The sequence below is a fragment of the Dipodomys spectabilis genome, unplaced genomic scaffold (assembly GCF_019054845.1).
Source record: "Dipodomys spectabilis isolate Male_0828 unplaced genomic scaffold, ASM1905484v1 ptg000195l, whole genome shotgun sequence".
In the NCBI taxonomy this organism is placed as follows: Eukaryota; Metazoa; Chordata; class Mammalia; order Rodentia; family Heteromyidae; genus Dipodomys; species Dipodomys spectabilis.
The window spans coordinates 345,997-362,340 of record NW_024870872.1 but is presented as its reverse complement, the minus strand read 5'-3'; the positions used below and the strand labels follow the sequence as shown (position 1 = coordinate 362,340).

The 16,344-nt window shown below is 34.9% G+C and overlaps 1 pseudogene; it reads left to right on the top strand.

Annotated features, from left to right (window-relative positions):
• The first annotated feature begins 2,759 nt into the window (after positions 1–2,759).
• Positions 2,760–2,872, top strand: LOC122121726 (annotated as a pseudogene).
• The last annotated feature ends 13,472 nt before the right edge of the window (positions 2,873–16,344 follow it).

Below are 16,344 nucleotides of genomic sequence, written 5' to 3'. Positions count from 1 at the left end.
GCTATTTTAGAGAAGTGCTAGGGGCTAGAGGCATGGCACTAGTAGTAGAGCACCAGTTGGGTAAAAGGTGGTTATTTTTCATATGGTCAGGTGTTTGGATTTGGTTGACTATTAAAGCTTTTGACTGGCTTGAAAGGGGTCAAAAGTTTGAGCCATCATTAAAGATGATCCCAAAGCTCAAATTCATGGGAGCCAGTGTTGGGCTGCCTATCCACTGTGCTTATTCAACTTGGACATGCGACAGGATGCCTTCTGCAGGTGTAAACTTTGCCATACTGAGATGGTGTTTGTAGGATACCTTAATTGCTCCTGGTATTTCCAACACAGATCTTCTGTGCCATTCATGAGGGATCCTAGAAGCCCCTCATAGGAGACACATTCAGCCGCCCTGTTGAGTCAATTTCCTGGATGGTCTAAACATGCCATCCTTGGTAGCTGATAATGGAACTAGGTATAAAGTTAATCTGCAACATCAGGAAGAGCCACAAATAGGCACCCTCAGAAGCAAGCAACCTCATGAATTGGCCTTGGTAGACAAAAATGAAACTATGTATCCTGCTTTGGTACTTGCGTCTTTGTAGGGATGGCGTGTGAGAGAAGTGTCTTAGATTCAGGCTCTTAAATTCTTTCTAAGAGTCTTGATTTGCAAATTCATTTGTCCACCTAGGAAGAGTGAAAAGTTGGAGATGGAGTCATCTCTGAGAAGAATGTCTAATAATGTAGTCTAGAAAAGGGAAGAACAAGAAATACAGTCTGAAGGGCAAAGTGTACCAAAAAATCTTACTCCCATTAGAGCATGTCTTTGTGATTTAAGAATTCTAAACCTAGGAAGCTCAAGAAAATTGGAGCTAAAAAGCCTCCCTCAGGCATGCTTAATATTGTCTCCTTTTAGGGAGAATGTGGGGAAAGATATGAAAATATGTGTTAAGGCTGATTTTTATTTTTGAGCTTAATTTTAATGTTCACTTGGTAAACTTAATCCACTATATCCCTGTCTCTGTGTAAATACCCATCAACATGAAATATAAAGTGATTTTGATAAAAAATAAAAATGACTCAGAAGAAATTATAAATGCAAAAACAATCTTCACAGGGCTGGGATGGTGGCTCAGTGGTAGAGCACTTGCCTTGTATGCATGAGGCCCTGGGTTCGATTCCTCAGCACCACATAAGCAGGAAAAAAAAGCCAGAAGTGGCTCTGTGTCTCAAGTGTTAGAACTTTAGCCTTGAGCTGAAGAGGTGAGGGACAGTGCCCAGGCCCAGAGTTCAGGGCCACGACCTGACCAAAAAAACAAAACAAAAACAAAAAAACAATCTTCACAGAAGCAAACTCTCAGAGATAATTCATAACTTTGACAAGGATAAAGTGGTTGAAGTTAGTATATATGAAAAGTATGACAATGCACAAAAACATAAAAAGATACTCATATATTTCATTATATAACCCAAAGCAGAAAGCAAAGGTTGTTTAGATGATTTTTAAAACCCAGTCTCTTAGGTACTGGGAAGGTGGTTCAATGTTAGAGTGCCTGCCTTGCATGCATGAGGCCTTGGGTTTGATTTCTCAGTATCACATAAGCAGAAAAAGATGGAAGTGGTGCTGTGGCTCAAGTGGTATCACTAGCCTTGAGCTTAGGGACAGCATCTAGGCACCAGAGTTCAAGCCCCATGACCAACAAAATAAAAATAAAATCAAAACAAAACACAGTCTCTCACTTTTGTGACCTCAATTCTGTAATAACGCTGCTTCAGCCTAGGGCTAATATTTTAGGTGTGGACATTTATCAACACTCCTGAATCAGACTCTATTTGATCATTTTTAAATACATATTTTGTTCTTAATTTTCCTCTTTATAAATTCACATGCACCTATAAAAAATGGTGTGGCCATCGCAGTAACCTTCTCAAAGTACCTCCTAATGACAACTTACAAAAAGTTGTATTATATTACAACAAGGAAAACAATGCTATAAATAAAGGAAACCAATAATTAAATATTAATGATTAATACAATAAAAAACGAAACAATTACCAGTGTTTTCAGTATTTGAAGTGTACTACAAATTAGATTTATTATTGTCATATTTCTTTACATTTAACACAAGAATTTACATTTCCACAAGAATTTTATAGGCTATAAGTAGTGTTTAAATCACCCACTAAGATTACCATTTATAGTTCACCTCATAATTTGTATGTGGCTTATATCATCATTTGTTCCTCACTAACATAAAAAGTAAGGAAGGCCTACAGTTTTAACAGAAACTGTGTAGTTAACATAGTCAACTCTATTCTGCCCCTTTACAGAAAGACTTTGCAACTTCTCATCAGTAAAGTTTCTATAAACTCTGAAATGGACATACTTAGTAGTATTTATCTGCTACCATAAATCTTAAATACTTTATAGAAAAGTATTATGACCTGCCAAACAGTCCCAGTTTTGGCATATATAAGCAAATTCCAAAAATTAAATATACTTAAAACATTAAAACTTTTAACAAACATTAACACTTGCTGCAGTGTTCATTATGACATGTCCCTTGTATAGAATAATTGAATTCCTCCTCCTACACATCTCTTGAACAACAAATATCTGGAATTATTTTGTTTTTGACATGTCAATCTTGACTTTATTCTTAATTGTGTACTTATGTAAGAAGTACATGTTTCTAAAATTTCACAATTCTTTTAAACTTAGTTTTTGTTGAATTGTCTAGTTTAAGAAAATCAATTACAATTTATATATAAAAAAATGTTCTGTGCTCAATCCAGCATCACATACACTAACATTGGAAAGATACAGAGAAGATTAACATGGCCCCTGCACAAGGAAGACAGGCAAATTCCTGAAGCATTCCATCGCCCAATTTGTGAGGAAATGGAAAGACTTGGAAAAAAATTATTAAGTGAAGTAAGCCAAGTCCAAAGAAACATAGGTCCCATGGTTTCTCTAATTTTCAATAACTAATATATGTCTGAGATAAGCAGAAAAGGTCAAAAGTTATGTGTACATGACCAGATAAGGTTATGTTAACGGAAATGAACCCCAAGTTAGGGACACAAGTGGGTTTTTTTCTTGCTATTGTTTCTCACGTACTTATAATGTAGAGTATGTGTTTTTTTTGTTTCTTTATATGTTCCTCCCCCATGCTACAACACCTGTTTCACTGTATTTGAAGTTGTTGCACCTACATCTTTTATATACTCTCCTCCTCTAATTTGCTGAGGAGAAGGAAAATAAAACCAAAATGCTTAAATAAGGATACAGGTTGACACATTGTAACAATGAGATGCACAAGAAACTATTTTGTAAAGTGAACTTTACAATTGAGGGGGGAAAGGGAGGAGGTTAATGGACTTGTGGAGGTGGGAGGGAAGGGATGGTAGGAGAACAATAAAGGAGGAGGTAACAATGCTTTTTAGGAAATGTACTCATTACCTTGCTCATGTAAATGTTACCTCTCTGTACAGTATTTTTACAATATGAACGTATAAAAATGTTCTTAGATGGAAGAGTTTATTTCCTTTATTTTACTCATATAATATCGTTAGCAAAGAAATTCATGCAAAACGCCGATATGAAGGTATTTTGAATAAATATGTGTGTGAATGCACGCATGTGCTCAAGCACTTGCATGTGTGTTGGCGTGTTCAGAGTTTGAAATCAGAGCTTCAAGGTCTTGCTAGGCCTTTTCTCTCTAGATTGGTGAGCTACTAAATGAGCTACATCTCCATTCTTGGCCCTTTGCTAGTTCATTAAAATTTTTGAAAAATAATATCATGAGTTTCTTTTGCCCTGATTGGTTTCCAACTGTTATCCACAAATCTCAGGCACCTGAGTAGATATCCCTAGTAGTTAGGATTACAGGTGTGACAAACCAGCAAAGGTTTTCAGAATAACGTTAAAAGTAGAAGAAAATTTACTTCAGAGGGGCATGTTTTAGTATCTCCAATTTTAAAGCATTTTGGAGTGATTATTTATGATTTTTTAATTTTTGGATACTTATAAGACAGTAAGTGCTGACATTTAAAATTTTAGTACTTTTTAAATAGGATACTGGAATTGTGGGACAGGAGAAATTTGCCTCTCTTTGGACCTCAATGTATAAGCTCAGTTCTGTGTATGATAACCAATATCACCAACACAATCTGTATTGAAGATAAATGTGACAGAAAACAATCACCATGGGCAATATTTAGTATGCTATTATTTCTTGGACAATATGAATATTGAATTGAGAGTGTCATAGAATGGAGAGGTTTTATCTACATTTTGTGTATTGCTGAAAGACTTTTGGAAACTTTTTCTCATTTCCTTCCTCACTGTGTGTGTCTTTAGGCCATGCACTTACTGCCTTTAATTACATTTTTTCCCAACACTAAAATGGTAATAACATTAGCGTTATAGCGAATGTTATCTTAACAATTAAGGGAATGAAACTTGTGAAACACTTAACATAAACTTCTAGGAATGAGCTTTGAGTTTAGCCAGCAATCTTTTTAAAATACTAAATAGAATGTGATAAGTAGTACAGAAACCATTACATGTAGTGAGCAACCAGAAGTAATATCTATTGATCATGCTCTGCTTCCAAGGAAGCCAGGTGGATAATTTCTCATGCTGTAAATCAAACTGGTTATCTTATGTCTTGATAGTGTAAAAATATCAGGGACAAAATGATGAAGGAATGTTGTAGACTGAGGTGAAATCCATATGAAAATGTGCAAAACTGATAAAACATAAAAGTATGTGAGCAGTATATTGTGTTTTACAACATTTAAGTTACGTCGCAAAGATAAAGAAGACATAGAAGAATATTTTTTTGTTGTTGTTGTCCTATCATAGGTCCTTAGAAGGATGAACTCTTTCCTCATTCTTATACAGGCATCATCAGATGAGAGAAGCTGTATTTTTTTTTTGTTTGCTTCCTTCCATTTATTCTTCAGTTTGAAATCTGAGCTACTTGAGACTGAAAGAAACCAAAATAAATAAACTACAACCTTGTAACAGGTCTAACTAAATTGAGTTATATAGTATCAATTGTTAACAGAAAATGATTTAAGCAATACTATGTTATTGAAAACTGAAAAATGTTAGGAGTTGCTACATTTTTTTCTTTTCTACTACCTTGAATTAATTATTGATCTGGTTTAGCGAGATTAAAGATGAGATTAACCAGAAACTGGATTAAAAATGGACAAAAGGTCTGAATAGACTTGTTCTCCATAAAGCCCTGAAAATTGCCTGTGGGTTTACAAAGTTGTGTTTAATACAACTTCTATGCTGCCTTAATGCTTTTTGAGCAGATGTCATTAGAGAAATATAATTCAAAATTACTATGATACAACTTCATAAATATAACTCATCAAAAATCAATGGAACCAGTTATGGTGGTAAAGGCTTGTAATTCCAAGCATTTAAGAGGTTGGATTTAAGTTAAGGCCAGTCTAGGGTAATGCAGATAGTAAAAACCTACCCTTTATTACCTTTGATTAAAAGGTAATAATGTTGGTGAGAGTGTGGGAAAAAGGAAATTTTCTACACTATTGGTCCAAAAACAGGTTAGTATTCTCGTTGTAGAAAGTAGTATGCAAGTTTCTAAAGAAATCCAAAGTTGAGATATCATCTGACCCATCAATCATGTGATTATTTCTCTCTGAGTTACTCGTAAATATATCTGTAGTTCATTTTTATTCACATTATTCACAAGAGCAGCCAAGATATAAGTCAATGTTCAGTGTTCAACTACAGACTAATAAAACAACTGTGGTACATGCACAAATATCTTTTTCTGTTTCATTTTTAAAATAACAAGGGACTGCTCCCATTAGCCACAACTTACAACGACCTGAAAGATGCATTCGAAATGAAGAAAAATGTTGTGTTCTGAGCTGTGTAAACACGCGCGCGCGCACACACACACACACAGACACACACACACAAAGACACACACACACGTTCCAACCTCAAATATTAAGACAGAATTTTTTTTAAAAAGTAAAGCAAAGTGGAACTTCTGGGGCATTTAGTTGACAATGTAGAAGATACTAGATATAGAGTATGAGGTATAGAGTTGAAATGTACAATATGAGGATACAGGGGACAACACTGGCCTTACATAGGAATGAAGGCAATTAAGTGGGAGTTGTTCTTCACAGTAGGGGTTGCTCTTTTAGATGTTCTTCTTTCAGTAATGGATAAGATGAACTTAATACTTTCAATAAACCTGCCTGTTTGTAGAAATGATAACAAACAATATAGCAATAATGTTGCACGCTCAACATAGAACAAACTGTCAAATTAAAATACATGAGATAGCCTTGGGAAGTATTGCCATTTTCACGATGTTAATATTTTCAATCCAGGAGCATGGGAAGTTTTCCCATTTTCTAAGTTCTGTTTTGATTTTCAGGTTTTTAAAGTTTTCATCATAGAGGTCCTTCACTTCTTTGGTGAAGTTAATTCCTAGGTATTTTATTTTTTTGTGGGGCTATTGCAAATGAAGTTGCTTTCCTAATTTCAGCCATACTTTTCTCATTGTTGGCATACAGAAAAGCCATTGATTTGGAGGGGAAAATTTTATACCCTGCTACTTTGCCAAAGTTTTGAATCAGCTTGAGTAATTTGGGAGTGGAGTCTATGGGATTCTTTAAATACAAGATCATGTCATCTGCAAAGACAGAGATCCTTATTCTTCTTTCCCTATTTGGATCCCCTTTATGTTTGCATCTTGTAGCTAGGCATTCTAATACTAGATTGAAGAGAAGTGGAGAGAGTGGACATCCTTGTCTTGTTCCTGAGTTAAGAGGAAATGGCTTTAGTTTTTCACCATGAAGTATAATGCTGGTTGTAGGTTTGTCATATACAGCCTTTATTGTATTGAGGAATGCTCCATGGATTCCTAATTTTTCCAAAACCTTCATGATAAAGGAGTGTTGGATTATGTCGAATGCTTTTTATGCATCTTTGAGATAACCATGTGGTTCTCATCCTTGTTCCTGTTGATGTGATGAATAATATTAATTGATTTGCTTATATTGAACCAGCTTTGCATCCCTGAAATGAATCCTGTTTGATCGTGGTGTATGATATTTTGGATGAATTGTTGAAGTCGATTGGCCAAAATTTTGTTGAGAAGATTTGCATCAATGTTCATCAAAGAAATGGGTCTATAGTTCTCTTTCTTTGATGAGTCCCTGCCTGGTTTTGGGATGAGGGTTATGATGGCTTCATAGAATGTGTTCAGTAGTGAACTTTCTCTTTCAATTTCATTGAAGAGTTGGAAGAGTATTGGTGTGAGTTCTGCTTTGAAGGCCTTGTAGAATTCTGCTGTAAAACAATCTGGTCCCGGGCTTTTCTTAGATGGGAGGTCTCTTATTGCTATTTCTATTTCAAGGCTTGATATGGGCCTGTTAAGATGATTTAACTCATCTTGGTTTAGTTTTGGCATGTCAATATTTGCTAGGAAAAGGTCCATTTCTGTCAAGTTCTCAAACTTATTAGCATAAAGTTTTGAGAAGTATTTCCGTATAATGTTTGAATCTTGGTTGTTTCCGTGGTGATGTTTCCATTCTCATCTCTGAGTTTATTTATTTGAGTGTGTTCTCTTCTTTTTCTGATAAGATTTGCTAAGGGTCTGTGAATTTTGTTAATTTTTTTCGAAGAACCAACTCTTTGTTTTGTTGATTTTTTTCTATAGTTTTTTTGGATTCTAATTCATTTAATTCTGACTTGATTTTAATTATTTCTTTCCATCTACTGGATTGGGGTTTATCTTGCTACTCTTTTTCAAGGAGGTTTAGAAGTGTCATTAAATTCTTGATTTCAGATTTCTCCAATTTGTTGATGTTTCACTATATTTGATGTCGGTATAATTTGTGGAGTAGGAAAAAACAAGTCATTTAAGGTTACAGTTGGACCCGTTGCAACAATGAGAAGTACAAGTTGTCATGTTGAAAACGAACTTTACAACTTTGGTGTGGTGGGGAGGATTGGATTGGGGAGCGGGGGAGTCTGGGAAGGGATGTGAAGAGTAAACATAGGACGAGGCTCCAATGCTTGATAAGAAATGTACTCATTATCTTGCCCATGTAATTGTAACCCCTCTGTACAGTATGTTCACAATAAAAAAAATAAAATAAAATACATGAGATTATCTTTGAAGTAACTAATTATTACAAATAAGGGAAACCATGGGAACTATGTATCTTTAAGTGTGACTTATTTCACTTAATATGATTTTTTCCAAGACCTTCCATTTCCTTACAAATGAGGTGGTATCTTTCTTTCTATGGAAGCATAGTATGTGTGTGTATGTGTGTATGTGAGTGTGTGTGTTTCATTTTCTCGATCCATTCATCTACTGAGGGGCATCAGGGTTGATACCATATCTTAGCTACGGTAAATATTACTGTGATAACCATAATTGTGCTGGAAGCTTTAGTGTGGCCTTGTTTGTGGTCGTCTGGTTAAATGCCCAGAAGTGGGATTACTAGGTCATAGGGAGTATTATGTGTACATCAAGGATAATCTTAGTAGATGAGTAGAATAGCTCAATAACTACATATTACCGTATAAGGTGATTCTAAGTGAAATGAACTCCAAGACATGCTCTTTTTTGTTGTTGTTGTTCTTAATGTACTACATGATCTATTTTTATCCTTTTGTGTTTTCCCCACCTATGGTTTATTCCCTGTAGCCACTGTATTTGATTTTGATACCCTGGGTATTGTAAATATGTTGATCTGAACTGGGGAAGGGGAAGGAAAAAAAACAAAATAGTGAGACAAAGGACAAAGGGGGAACCTATGCAACAGTGCTACTCACAAAACAATATGTTGGAAACGATCTTGGGAGGTTCGTTGGGAGGGAAGAGGGAGAAAAATAGGTGAAGGGCTAGCAAGTTAAAAAATAAATTAATTCATTACCTTAATTATGTAACTATAACCCCTCTGTACATTACCTTGACAATAAAATTTAAATAAAAAATAAAATAAAATATGTGAGAGCAGCAATACAGTCGGTGGCACTAGAGGAAATTCTGTACTTTACAAAGAAAAGTAGAACAGCTGTGGAGAGCAGCAATTTGACTTTAATGTAGGAAGTCATAAACTAGCATACAGATTTTCAGCCTCATATCAGTTATTAAAAAGGGAAAGCAAAATGCATAATCAGCAAACCAATATATATAAAGTAGAAAACTAAACAATTGAGGTGAAGAGATGACTTGGATCAAGAATAACAAATGACACAATTAGAAAACAATAACAAGATGGTAAGTTTAAAAAACATTTCCCATAATTCTATTAAATGTTGCTTACATCACAATTTGTCAGAACTATAATTTAAATCACAGTTTAATAGTATATCAATTTAATAATAGTTTACTTATTATTGATTACTTCATATTGAATGTTTAATATATAATTTTACTTTCTGCAGATATAGAAAAGAAAAAGTGAAACTAATTTTAATAAATTAATGTAGTAATTCAAAGTGTATCCTACACTTAGCACTCATCTTAACATGAAAAAATAAATTCTTGCACATGACTCTTGGTATTAGGTGGAAGAGTTCAGCATTGTAGTAAAATTCACACCACACAATACAGGAGGGTATGACTCCTCTAATCTAGCTTAAATTGTGGAAATTTGATTTTTACATGCATGTTTAATTCCTGTCTAGGTGACATCTAAAACATTTACAATCATATACACGAGGAGTATTTCAGATGATACTTGAAAGTCACATTCATCAACTAAATTTTATTATTTTGTACCAAATAAATATTTAAAGAGAGACTGAATTTCTTAGTAGATGATGGTGTATATGTGCCTGGTTATTCATATTGAGGCTTATTTTATATTTCTGAGATTGTTTCTACAGTCAGATTTTATTTTCCATAAGGGATTAAGTGCATTATATTGGATATATGAAAGTAAACTGAATGTTCATTCCATTAATCCTTTGCCACTTGTCAAATCCCAATATAATTTATCCATGTGTTTGAAGTAATAAAAATAACAGAAGATAAAAGTAAGATAAATCAGTCTGTAGTAGACAAGTATTTTCCCCTTTATTTTCATAGTTGGTCCTCTTTTACACTACAGAATATTCTTGGGAAAATGTGCTCCAGGCTGGCCACAACTGCAGAATATTATGGTTTGATGTATGATAAGAGAAGGAAGGAAGGGGACCTTCCTTCCAAAAGTCTGCTCCATGGAATGTGATCTGCTTCATGGTGCTGAATTGGAAATGAACATTTTTCACAGTCAACCTTGAAAAGCCATCTTGATAGACCATTTCTATAAGTGGTTACAGAGGATTATTGATGGCTTTGCAAGGATGCCAGATTGCCTCATTTTGAGACAATTAACAGGAATTTAGTCAGCTGTTTCTTTGTATCTTTAGGAGAAAAACCCATTGACTCTAGGTCAGGGTATCACTGGGACCCCGAGAAGCTACTATCTTGAATAGTAATATTAGACCTCTAAAACAAAAAAAAAAATACCACACAAAACAAACAAACAAACAAAAACTCCAGTAAGTACAGCACAGCCTACATGACGTCAGGCAAAAACAGAAGCTGAAAGTCATTTTGCTGATAAATAATATATTTTTTATGAGGCAGACTCAAATGAGACTCCAGAGAGATTGTCAGAAAGACTGAACAGAGACTAAAATTGATCACACAAAAATTAGAAAGTAGAATTCCTTGTAGAACAAATAAATCATAGAAAGCCTATGCATGTAAGTACAAGACAGAAAACCAAATTCCAGAAATGCACATTTTCTTAGAGGTCAGCTTAATGAATTATCAATGGAAATCTTTGAATACTTAAATATTTGACCACTTGTGGGAGAAGGCTGAAGAGAATGAAAATGTCATCAGTCACATTAGGAAATAATCAAGCAAAGATTTGTTATAAAAAGAGAAAACAATTATTCCAAAAGTGGGTCTCATTTGTTTTGATGTAACAGTTCTTGATTTAGGTGCTAGCAAGCCATACAACTGTTCAGTCCCACAGCTGAGTTGATACTGACTGCAGTATTCCTGCATGAAAGAAAAGAGAAAATTTACAAATTTCTGATGAAATGAGTCGAAGGTGAAGTGTTCTAATACTGATATCTGAGGTTTCGACACCAGTGAAGAGGTGGATTTTCTTTTCTAAAAATCCTCCATTTTTAGCCTGGTGCCAGTGGCTCAGAGCTGTAATCCTAGCTACCCATGAAGCTGAGATCTGAGGACTGCGGTTCAAACACAGCCTGGGCAAGAAAGTCCCTGAGACTCTTATCTCCATTTAACCACCAAAAAACCAGAAGTGACACTGTGGCTCAAGAGGTAGAGTACCCACCTTGAGTTGAAGAGCTCATGGACAGTGCCCATGTCTAGACTTCAAGCCCCTCGAACAACAACAACAACAACAAAATCTCCCTTTTCTTGGACTGCCTACATCTTTTCCTAATATTCAACAATGAAGCCATTTTTTCAACCACTACCTTTAAGTCCTATGCTAGCTACTGCAAATAGAATGATTTGGTATCTTATGTCAAAGGGTGCATATTTGTGGAAACAAATGCCAGCAGTGGTAACTTTTTTCCAGTCCTTGAACTCTGGACCTGGTCACTGAACATAGTTATAGTTGTAGCTTTCATGTGAGCTTGTTTGTTAATTTTTGGATTATTGCCCATGAGGGGAATTACTGGGTCTTAAGGGAGATGTATATTTACTCTTTTCAGGAAACTCCGAACTGAATTCTACAGTATTTGAACAATTTAATTTCCAACCAGCAGTGTCATAGGGTTCCAATTGGCTGCATCCATGCCAGCATTTGCTATTGTTAGCTTTCTTCATAATGACCGTTCTAACTGGGAAGAGGTAGAATCTGTCTTGTTCACTTGTAGATACCATAATTGAATGAATCCATGAAACCTATATTATTCTGTCTGCATTCCTCTCTCTTTTCTCTTGGTAGAATTTTCCCAAGCCTTTCATTTTTCGTCCATATTAAATTTGAATTGCTTTCTCGAATGCATTGAAGAATGTTGTTGAGATTTTGATAAGTATTGCATTGTTAATAGTTTGGGGTAGTATTTCAGTTTTCACTATATTAATTCTTCCAACCAGGAGCATTGAAAGACTTCCCATTTCCTTAAATCTCCTTCAGTTTCCCTTTTTATAATTTTAAAGTTTTCACAGTAGAGGTCCTTCACATTTTTAGTTAAATTAATTAATTCCCAGCTTTGTAGTTGTTCTTTTGTTTTGTTTGGATTTGTTTTGATTTTGAGGCTAATACATATGAGGTTTTTTTTTGGATTTCAGCCTGGTTCTTCCCATTGTTGGTAACACAGAAAAAACTACTGATTCTTGTGGGCTATATACCGTGCAACATTGCCGAAAGTTAACATCACTTTTACTATCTTAAGGCAGGAAGCTATAGGGTCGTTTCATCTGTAAAAAGGGATTGGATTACTTCTTCCCTATTTGCACCCTCTTTATGACTTTCTCTTCCCTATTGCTTTTCCTAGATAGTCCACTACCATATTGAAGAATAGTAGAGAGAGAGGACATCCTTGTCTCATTCCTGATTTTAATGTCTTCATACTTCCACTGTTACATAATTACTAATTATCACTATCATATACATAATCAGTAGTATATTGAGGAATATTTCATGCATTCCTAGCTTCTGATAACTTTTTAAATCATAAAGGGGTATTGCAGGTTGTTAAAAGCTATTTCTACATACATATAGACTATAATGTGTTTCTTGTCCCAGCTTCCGCTGATGGTTTGTATTATGTTTAGTGACAAGAATATTGAATCCAATTATATCTTAGGCTGAAACCTATTTGATCATGCGATATGATTTTTTTGTTAGTGGCAAAAATTGGTTGGTGAGAATATTTTAAGAAGTTCTGTATCAATGCTTATCAAAGAACTGGGTTCATAGTTCTCTTTCTTTGGTGAGTCCCTACATGATTTGGGGAAGAGTCTTATTCTAGCCTCATAGAATGTGTTTTGATAATTCCATTTCCCTTTCTATTCCATTGAAGAGTTAGTTCTAAGTACTGTAAGTTCTTTGCAGGCCTTAATTTCATGGTAAATTCATTGAGTCCTAGATTTTTCTGGAATGGAAAGTGGTTTATTGACATTTCATTTTCATTACTTCTTATGTGTTACTTCTTGGTTCAGATCAAGTATAGGAAGGCATCAATTTCTCCAGGATTCACCAGGTGATTGGGATACGGTTTTCAAAGTACTCTCATAAACTTCTTAATTTTTTCTTATTTATGTTGTGATGTGTCATTTTTGTCTCTAATTTTCTCTATTTGGGTGAGTTCTCTTATTTTTTGGGGGGGGATTTTATATTATGAAGGTGATATACTGAGGGGTGGGTTACAGTTACATAAGTAATGAGTACATTTTTGGGGAGGAGGGTCCAGTCATGTAGCCTGAACTCTGGGCTTGGGCGCTGTCCCCCAGCTCTTCAGCTCACGGCTAGTGCTCTACCACTTGAGCCATAGCGCCACTTCTGGGTTTTTTATTTTTGCTTATATGGTGCTGAGGAATATAACCCAGGGCCTCAGGCATAATAGGCAAGCGCTCTACCTCTGAGCCACCTTCCCACCCCCATGAGTACATTTTTAACAGTATTACCCCTTCCTCATTTTGTCCTTCTTCCCCCAATCCTGACATCCTACTCCCCCAAAGTTTGAAGTTCATTTCTAACATACCGTCTGTATATCACTGTTGCTTTGGTTAATCTTTGTCCCACCATTTCTGTGATTTCACTTCCCTTCCTCAAATTAGATTAATTTATCTATAAGACAAAAGGTACAGAAATTTAAAAAAAACAGTGACTACAGGGAATAAACCAAAGGGTAAAAACTAAATAGAAATAACTAAAAACTATTCACAATACAATCATCTTGTATCCATGTCTTGGAACTCATTTCGATAAGCATCATTTTATATCGTGATATGCATATTGCTATTGAGCTATTGTGAATATCCTAGACATATTCTAGTTTTTCCAAATGAGTGAAAACCTGTAGGTTCTGATTCTTTGGGTCTGGCTTGTTTGACTTATGTTTCCCAAGTGATTCCATTTTCTTACTAATGGGGCAAAATCATTCATTCTGACAGAAGCATAGAGTTTTGTGTATATATTCGCCATTATCTTGATCCATCATTGCTGGGTAATATAGGAGCTCTATTGAGGAACCTCTATACTTCATTACAGACTATTTGAACAAGTTTACATTTCCACCAATAGTGTAGTAATGTTCCTTTTTGGCCACATCCCCACCAGCCCAGCATCTCTTATTATTAGTTTTCTTCATAATGGTCATTCTAACTGGGGTGAGGGTGGAATCTCAAGGTTGCTTTGATTTGCATTGCTTTTATGGCCAGAAATGTTGCGTATTTCCTTATGTGTCTTTATGCCATGCATATTTCTTCTTCAGAGAGGTCTCTCTTTACATCTTTAGCCCACTTATTAAGAGGGTTGTTATTTCTTGGAGGATTTGTTTTTTGGGTGACATTAACTTTTTGGGCTCTAAATATATTTGAGATATGAGGCCTTTGTGCGTTGCAGAGCAACTAAAGATCTTCTCCCAATATTCGTGCTTTTTATCTATTTATCTATGTATGTTCTCAGCTTAGTCAGATTTAGTAAAGGTCTGTCAAGTCTGTTAATTTATTTAAAAAACCAACTCTGATTTAGTGATTCTTTCTATGTTTTATTTCGTATTTATTTAGTTATTTCTGATTTAATTTTTTTGTTTCTGTCTATTGCTTTGGGTTTGTGCTTCTTTCTGTTTTCAAGGAGCTTGAGCTACATAATTAAAATATTCATTTGAGATTTCCTCAATTACTTGCTGTAGGTACATAGAGCTATAAATTTTCATGTAAGTACTGCAAATATCAGAGTAGCTGGTATTTTGGGTGTTCATTTTTGTTAAATTCTAGAAACTTTCAGATTTCCATTCTAATCCCTTCAGTGTTGCACTGGTCATTCAGCAAATTTTTGTTCAGTCTTCATGGGTTTGAAATTTTTTTTTTTTGCTTTAGCTGTTTAATACTAAGTTTATTCTGTTATACTCTGACAAGAAATGGGAATTCAATTCATTTTTCTTTCAATTTGGACAGAATTTCTATGTGACATAGGATATGTTCTATTTTGAAGAAGCTTCCATGAGCTGCTACGAAGAATGTAAAGTCTGATATTGAATGTATATCCTGTAGATGTCTGTAAGGGACAGGTGGTCAATGTAGTGATTTAGGTCTGCAGTATCTTGGTTGAGTTTTTCCTGCATAACCAATCCATGGAAGGGAATGATGTGTTGAGATGTCTTTTTAGGTTAAGTAGTATTTGGTTGACGAAGTGGGATGCTGCAGTGTTCAGGGCTTTGATATTTAGACTTGTTATATCCTCCTAATGGAGAGTTGCTTTTATCAATATATAATGTCTCTTCCTACTAATTTTAATTTGAATTCTATTTTATCTTATGTTAGTAATTCTGCTGTGGCCTGCTTATTGTCTCCATTTGCTTGAAAATTTTTCTTCCAGACTTTTAGTTTGAGTATGTGTTTGTTTTTCTCAATAAAATGTTTCCCTTTTAGATACTACATGGATGCGTCTTGTTTTTTGATACTAGTATCTAATCTATGTCTTCTATTTGGAAATTTAAGTCCATTGATATTGAGAGTTAAGACTGAGAAATATCAAATAAATCCTGCTATGTTATACACCTGCTGTTAGGAGCTGTGGCTTATCTACTCTTAATATATTTACCTTGTTCTCTAGTAGGGAGTATATAAACATTTCCTCTTCCTCTTGATCTTCTCTATGTAGGATATATTTGATTAACTTCTATCCTACTGATTTGGTGAAGATACGTTGTTTCAAGTTTTCTTTGTCATGAAATATGTTTATATATCCTTTAAATATAAAGGAGAGTTTGGCTTGGGACCATATTCACGGTTGGTAGTTGTTTACCTTTAATGTTTGTCATATTTAATGCCAGGCTCTCCTTTTTACCATATCAGCTAAGAGATCTGTAATTATTCTGACTGTATATCCTTTATAAATAATCAATCTTTTCTCTATGGCAGCTTTAAGAATCGTTTTCTTGATCGTTAATCATCCTCTAATGGATTATGATATCATGGTGGATTGTTCAGTTCTAGAATTCTGTTTGGTTTCTAAAGACTTCTCTGCATGAGTTCTCTTCTCTGCATGAGCCTATCTCGTTGGATGTTTGGCATGTTCTCTGCTAGAATTCTGTAATATGCTTCCCATCCATTTATTTTCTTGCTCTTCTCCTTCTTGATACCT